This window comes from Vicia villosa, linkage group LG3 (genome assembly GCF_029867415.1).
Source record: "Vicia villosa cultivar HV-30 ecotype Madison, WI linkage group LG3, Vvil1.0, whole genome shotgun sequence".
NCBI classification, from domain to species: Eukaryota; Viridiplantae; Streptophyta; class Magnoliopsida; order Fabales; family Fabaceae; genus Vicia; species Vicia villosa.
In genome coordinates, this window is record NC_081182.1 from 17,368,275 (window position 1) to 17,376,678 (window position 8,404).

General features: G+C 37.3%; 1 non-coding gene across 1 annotated transcript; it reads right to left on the bottom strand.

The window, feature by feature from the left end:
* Positions 1-573: 573 nt before the first annotated feature.
* LOC131593670 (U6 spliceosomal RNA) lies at positions 574-676 on the bottom strand. Its single transcript, XR_009281058.1, has one exon. It is a non-coding gene; the product is annotated as a U6 spliceosomal RNA (small nuclear RNA).
* Between the last annotated feature and the right edge of the window lie 7,728 nt (positions 677-8,404).

The window sequence follows — 8,404 nt, forward strand, 5'->3', positions numbered from 1 at the left end:
AGAGAAGGACATAGATTAGTATTGAGATTTTGTAGAATATAGGCAGGCATGTTGTAAATATTTTCCTTTTCCCTTTGATTGGGAAAATGGGTGAAAATTGTCTATAAGAATGAGATACAAACATAATTTGTATCTGATGTATTCTCTAACATGGAATTCAATTGAAAGCTAATGATGTTATCTATATGGTGAATTTGATGTTTTGGCTATCACAGAATTGAATTGAAAGCTATGATGTTATGTATATTGTGAATTTGATTTTTGTTCAATTGAAAGCTATGTTATATATATGGTGAAGCATTTGATTAGACTGTAGTAGAGTGAAAAGAAAGTATGCATAAGAATGAAAGTTTGTATAATAACGAAATCAGAACAAGAATTTAACTATACTTGGTTGAAAATCGTCATGAACACCACCTGCATTGAAATTGAAAGGAAAGCAAAACCCTAAATTCAAAATCAAAGAGAACCTAAACGAAAAAAATCGAAGAGAAAACGAACAAAACCTAAACGCAAAATCATCAGAGAAAAGGAACGCAGAAACCCTAATAATTTTGGGGAAGAAAATGACAAAAAAATTTGGACCATTTCTCGATTTGTGCGTGTCATCCTTGCGCAGGGGCCATGCTAATCTTCTCTGTATCGTTCCAATTTTATCGGATGTCCCCGAAGGGACGAACTAACGCTGAGTATCTGTTTTATATAAACACTACAAAAGTAAACAAAGCATTCGATGTGGGACTAAAAGCAGGTAACATAACATAACACGCTTGCTTTGTCAAACCCGCTTATTATTTCTCTCAATCTGCAACTAGTAATCTATTGTATGCTGTAAAAAAACTAATTATATTCACTAAGCAATTATCAATCTATCCATTCACTAATAATTAATATTTTATTTTCTTTACACTAGAAGCTCAAACACTTTTTTTTTTATAAACGAAGCATAAACATATAACCGAACCGTGAGATTTGGAATTTAAATATGTTGGCTCTTTAATTGATTAGTATTATTATTTGTTATTGTTTAATTATTAATCAATTAACTATATTATTATTTCCTGTTTAAACATTAATTGATTAGCCATATCCTATTAATCGATTATCTAATTTAGCTAATTGATTTTTAAAAGCCTATTAAAAAATTTCAATTTGTATATATAATGGAGATTATTCACTTAATTTATTTTACCAATTTAATCACTTAATTAACATATAGCAGAAAATACATAAAATGTAAATTATACAAAAATAATGAATTTTTCTTTATCCACCTCCCTATGGGATCACCCCAGCGAAATCCCCCATTTGCCCCTGCTTCGGAGATGCATCTCCGAAGTATTTCTTTTTCAGATTTTTTTAGACTTCGAAAATGCATTTTCGAAAACACCAAAAAATTGGTGTTTTCGGAGATGCATTTCCGAAATGCATGAAAATTCAAAAAATACGTTATTTTTTACAATCAGGTAATATTTCGGAAGTTCATTTCCGAAAATAAATCTGCATATACAATTTTCCCTCCTTCACTATTTCATCATTTTTCTCCAAAACTCCTCCAAACCCTCCCCAAAACTCAATCAATCTCAATCCATTTTCCGTCTCCAAATCAAGTTTCAAATTGTTGATCACGTTAAAGGGAACATAGAAAGCTACAATTTGAGGTAAACATCTCTCATTTCATCCCCTATTTCACTACATTGATTGAAGAAATTTCTGCTGAAAACTGCGATGGTTCGGAAGTACATTTCCGAAATAAGTTACCTAACAAATTTCGGAAATGTACTTCCGAAATAAGCCCTGGCAGTAAAAAAACAGTTTTGGCCAATTTTGCTAATTTTTGCATATGTTAGGTATGGTGCATCCGGACAACATTATCAACGATGACGTAGTAGTTCCGAAAGTCGTCAACGTTAATAACGATCCGGTTATCGACGTTAAATCTATGATCAATGCGGTTGATGTACGACAACAATTTACAAATGATCGGAGCTTCGTAGTCGTGAACAATTGCTTGATTGGGTTCGTAACGAAGCTAGTAAACTTGGATTTGGAATTGTTATTTTAAGGTCCGACAATGGAAATAGTAGACAGAAAGCTTTTGTCGTTTTGAATTGCGAGCGGGGTGGGAGTTATGTACAAACAAATCGGGTGTTAAAACACGAAGACACGGGATCGAGAAAGTGTGGGTGTCCGTTTAAGTTGCGCGCGACTCGGAGGGTTGATGATTTGTGGCGTTTAACCGTCATTTGTGGAATTCATAATCATGCCTTGGATGCCAAGTTACACGGGCATCCAATGGCGTGTCGTTTGTCCCGCGAAGAGAAGAATGTGATTTCGGATTTAACGATAGTCAAAGTGGCGCCTCGCAACATACTTGCCGATTTGAAGCGTAAAAAATCGGATAGTGTTTCAAATATCAAGCAAGTTTACGATGAACGACACAATCTTAAAGTCTTGAAAATGGGCCCTCGGTCAGAAATGCAACAACTTTTGAAACTATTAGGCGATAACCAATACGTATCAAGCTTCCGAACGTCCGAAGACAAAGTTACGGTGCGTGACATTTTTTGGACTCATCCCGAAAGTATCAAATTGTTCAACACATTTCCAACCGTTCTTGTGATGGATTCGACGTACAAGACCAACAAGTATAGGCTTCCTCTTCTAGAGATTGTCGGTGTGACCTCGACGGACAAGACATATTCGGTCGGGTTTGCTTTTTTGGAGTGTGAAAAAGAAGATAACTTTACATGGGCTTTGGGAATATGCAAGGCTTTGTTGGTTGATCAAAAGGTTATGCCAAGTGTTATTGTTACCGACCGAGACAATGCTTTGATGAATGCGGTCGATACCGTCTTCCCGACATCGACCGCATTACTTTGTCGGTATCACATAACGTGCAATGTGAGAAGTAAGCTCAAACCCGCGGTTGGGACAAAAGATAGGCCAGATGAAAACGGTAAAGCTATCAAGGTCGGTGTTGTGGTGGATAGGATTATGGCCGCATGGAGGGAGATTTTATATGCACACTCCGAAGAGGTGTATACCGAGAAATTGGTACACTTTAGGTCTTTGTGCGTTTCCATTAAGACTTTTTGTCATTATGTCGAATCCACCATCCTTGACAAAGTAAAGGAAAAAGTTGTTTGTGCTTGGACGGATCGAGTAAGACATTTTGGTTGCACCACGACTAACCGAGTTGAATTCGCACATGCGGTCTTTAAGAGGTGGTTGGGTGATAGCAAGGGAGATTTGTGTCGGGGATGGGATACCGTTAACCAAATGCTCCAAAATCAACACAATGAAATTCAAACATCGTTCGGTCGGAGCAAGACGGTTATGGAACATCAGTTTAAGGGCCAAATTCTATTCTCCCAATTGATTTACAACATATCCCGTTCGGGTTTGAATTTTATGTTTCATGAAGCGAAGCGGGCGGAGACAACGGGTCCAGATAGTTCTAAATGTGGGTGCACCATTAGAAAGACATACGGCCTTCCATGTGCTTATATACTTTCAAAAAAAATGATGTTGAATTCACCGATACGCATGGATGAGGTAATCGATCATTGGAAGAAGCTTCGTTTTGATGATTTTGACCCGCCGAAAGAAAATGATTCCAAAATCACCATCTCCGACGAGTTGGAAGTGATAATGGATAAGTTTGCTAAAGCGGATGACACAATGAAAATTCACATAAAAGAACAATTACGAAAAATTGCATTTCCAGAGACCACCGATTTGAAACCGCCATCTCAACCGGTTAAAACGAAAGGTGCACCGAAAAAGTCCAAAAATACACAAGAAGACTCATCAACAAAACGATCTCCTTTGCACTTTGAACATGTTGATGCATTGTTCCCGGATTCACCGACACCAAAGTCAAAGTGTAGTGGTAACAAAGGAGCCCGTATTTCGAAGCCACCTCACACACCGCCGATAAAAAAATCACCCATTATCTACATTGACGAGATGCCACTTTTTATGCACAAATATATCGATAACATAGTTGATGTTGGAGGCGACGACAATTGTGGATATCGGGTCGTTGCGGGTTTGCTCGGTAAAGGGGAAGAAAATCACACTTTAATTCAACGGGAACTTCTTTCGGAGTTGACTTCGCATCGGGACATCTACGCCCGACTATATGAAAATCAAGAAAACTTTGAGAAACCTCATGATTCACTTGTTCCATCACTTACCGGTATCGCTCCGGTTTCGAAGTGGATGTCATTCCCCGATATGGGCCATCTAATAGCAAGTGCATATAATCGGGTGTGTGTCGATTTGACGAGATTTGGACTATGTGAGACATTCTTTCCACTTCATAGTCGACCGCCATTGGACGCGTCGAGCCGCATCATATGCATCGGGTATCTAAGATCGCGGCACTTCGTGCAAGTCTTTTTGAAACTGGGGTGTCCTATACCGGCTACTTCTTGTCAATGGACGGCACATCATTCAAATGAGGCGGAGACTTGGCCGGATCCTTTCGTTTCAAGAATGGCAGGATAAGGTATGTTGGGCCATTATTGCTCCAATAAGTCTATAAATACAACACACTCTTCTTCATCCTCTTCACACCACAAAACACAAATGACACAAACCTACCCCCACCTAGCATTCGTCTACTTCACCAGCAGCTACCTGATGTCGTTCCAATTCCGCTTCTCGCGTGATACGTCGTTTGCGGACTTGATAACGTCGCTCAACACGCTATTGCAATATCCGGAAAATCAAAAGGTTGTCAAGCTCGAGTACCGTTCGCCATCGCTTAACGACGACGGAGATGTTGAGTTCACACCTTTTGAGATCAAGAACGACAAAGATTTAGCGGTTTTGTGGACAACTTTCGACCGATTTTCTTCGAAGGGTCCGATCGAGTTGAATGCGAAACTTCAAAGATCAGGGGCCGACGTTATCAAAATGTTGACTCATCCTCACTTACCCGCGTTTAACAATATGTAACTTTAATCTTATGTAACGTGATCGATGTAATCTTCATCCGTTAAATAAATCGAATCGTTGTTGTTTGTTATTTTTCTTCTGTCCAGACCTTATTTCGGTAGTACATTTCCGAATTCTTCCAAGGGGGGGTGAATTCGGAGATGCACTTCAGAATTCACCCATTTTCTGGAAAAAAAAACATTATTTCGGATGTACATTTCCGAAATCAGTTTTTTTCATAAAAAAAAACACATTTTCGGAAATACATTTCCGAAACCACCTGTTTTTCAAAAAAAGGTGGTTTCGGAAATGCATTTCCGAAACAGGGGGCATTTTGGAGATTTCACCAGGGGTGACCAAGAAATTAAAGAGGTGGGTAAAGAAATTTCCAAAATAATTACATGTATCTTAAAGTGAGATAAACAAAAATAACAACGAATGACAAGAATATGTTCAAACAACACTTTGATATACGATGTAAAATCATCAAAGTCTCACACCTTATGGTTCAATGTTTAAGCTTAAATTTATCTGATCAAACTGTTTTCATGTTTCATCATCGAAAGGATGTCGCAACACGCATAAACTTCTTCAAACAACATCATATTTATGTTTAATTTTTTTACACCAAAAAATAATTAAAATCTCAACTAAAATATGCAAATATACGATTCCAGGGTTATACTGATGTGGACACTGTCAAATTATATTATTCTGAAATCATTGAGACAACCTTTCCAAGAAAAACAATTGATCGTGGCAAAGTTGCTTTATCCGTTATCATCTAAAGTACTTATATAAAATCATTGTGGAAGAAAACTATAAGTTAATTTTTCAACCACTGCGTAGGTTGAATCCTTTGATGAAAGTATTAATCAAAAGAAGAAAAAGTACTTAAACTTTTAGAGACAAGAATGATTTATCCAAACTTTGAAAGTACTTCGATTTGACCAGCTCAATTGGTTTATAAGAAGCAAGGGATGAACGTCATCCAAAAAGAAATTAATAAATTGATACCAACAATAATTGTCATTGGATGGAGAACGTGTATAGACTAGATAGAGAGATTAGTTATTCAAACATTATATTGCTCCTTAGATGGTTACTTAAGAAACAACCACCCTAAAACTCTCAAATAACCCTACACAACTAGAGGTTGTCCTCTTATGTACTTTTAGCTCAGTTTTGAGGTTGTCCTATAATTTCATGCATGCTCTAAGGATCCATATCCCCTACCTAACATAGATCGCCGGATAGATAGAACATGTGGATACGAAATGTATGAGTCTCATAGATGCATATTTCGGCCACAATCAGATCAAAACGGACCTTGTAGATGCGCCCAAGACATCATTCATGTTCAATCACAACAATTATTATTATAATTTCGGACCCTTTGGGCTAAAGAATATAGGTGCTACTTATGAAAAACTCGTGGAAACTGTATTCTCAAAACAGATAGGGAGGAACCTATAAGTCTATATAGATGATATGATAGTAAAGACGTCATAATGAAAGAGCCACGATGTAGACCTGAAAGACTTTCTAGAATCATTCAAGAGTTACAACATGTACTTAAATTCCGCTAAGTGCTCAGTAGGTGTACATGAGGTTAAGTTTCTAGGTTTTATGTTAACCAAGAGAGTTATAGAGGCGAGTCTAAATAAATCTTAAGTCATCATCAACATGATAATCCCTTCCAACATTAAAGAAGTTCAACAACTCACATGGTGATCTCCTTCCCTAGCTCTTTTCCTTTCTTTCGCAAGTGACAAGCTTTTCCATTTCTTTGCTAATTTGAAGAAAAAGGAGAAGTTTGAGTAGACGAGTGAGTGGAAGGTTTTCCCATATACCTCTATTTTAATGTTATTGGCCATCTAAGAGACAGACAAATTTAAGCAACTTATTTATTTTGTGAGAAAGGTATTTAATGGGGTCGAGGCCCAAAATTAGAAGATTAAGAGGCTTGACATGGAAGATGCGATAATTGCAAGAAAACTCATGCCCTACTTTCAAGGGCATTAGGTAATGGTAAAATCAACTTCCCTATTCGACAGGTTCTGGACAAGACAAATTTTGCAAGAAAGATGTTATCATTGGTAGTTGAATTATCTGAGTACGATACCCAATATATACTAGAGGAAGTACCAAGTCAAAGGTATTAGTTGAGTTTTTGGCAGAGTTCAGCTCGCTAGTAGGCGAAGAGACTCCCTACTCATGGATTACTTTTGTAAAAGGCACCTCAAAAACTTAAAGGGATGTGGCATTGGGATAGTGTTGGAAAGATCAAATGACCTCTTTATCGAGTAGTCTTTTAAGTTTTAATTTAAGGCATATGTCATAATAGCACATTCTTCAGTCTTCTTTGCATATTCCTATCTATTGATAAAAAATGGAACCTACAGTGTTAGAACAAGAAAAGTTGTGATCAATATTTCTAGTTTTGATGATAACAGTATATATGAATTTTATATAAGACAATGTGATACTCTAATTCTTTACGTTTTCCATTTCAGGAAAAGTCTAAGAGAGTATGCACAAAATCAGCGTTCAGAAGCTCTGACCCAGAAGATCTGGATGGCTTCATCAGAACACGGTCTGGCAGACATCAGAAGATGGTCTTGAAGAAATCAGAACATGATCTGGAAAGCATCAGAAGATGGCAGTCAGAAGCAAGGCTCTGAAGATCTGATGGTATCACGCTCCGAAGCACTTCAATAGTCTGTTGACTGAAGTTGCATCTGCACCAAAGCTGAAGACTCTGATATTCAAACGTTAATCTAATAGTCTGAGTCCAGAAGCAAGTACAAGATGAAAAGGCTACAACGTCAAATCTGTCTGACTGACAAAAGGAACGTTAGAAGCTACAAAAGGCAAAGTCAGCAAAAGCAGTTGAAGCATGGCTCGAGGTAGTTGACAAAAGAGTGAAACATTAAATGCAACAGTGTATTATTCACGCAAAGCATTAAATGCGCTCAACGGTCACATTTTTCTCGCTGCCTATATAAAGAAGTTCTGATGCTGAAACAGCTAACAACACTCTCACTTTAAGTACCAAAACGCTGCCAAAACGTTATCACACAAAAACAAAGAAGAACTTCATCTTCAACCTCACAACTTTGTAATATCTCAGTGAGTGTTTAGAACTTAAACTTGAGAGAAAAATCACTTGGTGATTATAGCTTATTAAGAAGCAAATCAAACTCTTGTAATATTTGTTTACATCTCTGTAAAAGGAATTTCCTAGAGTGATCAAGTTGTGATTTGTATACTCTAGAAGACTTAGAAGTTGTCTAAGTGGAGAACCATTGTAATCAAGATTGATTAGTGGATTAAATCATCAGTTGAGGTAAATCACTCTGTCAGGGGTGGACTGGAGTAGTTTAGTTAACAACGAACCAGGATAAAAATAACTGCGTGATTATTTTTTTATCTACCATTTTTAGAAACAACCCTT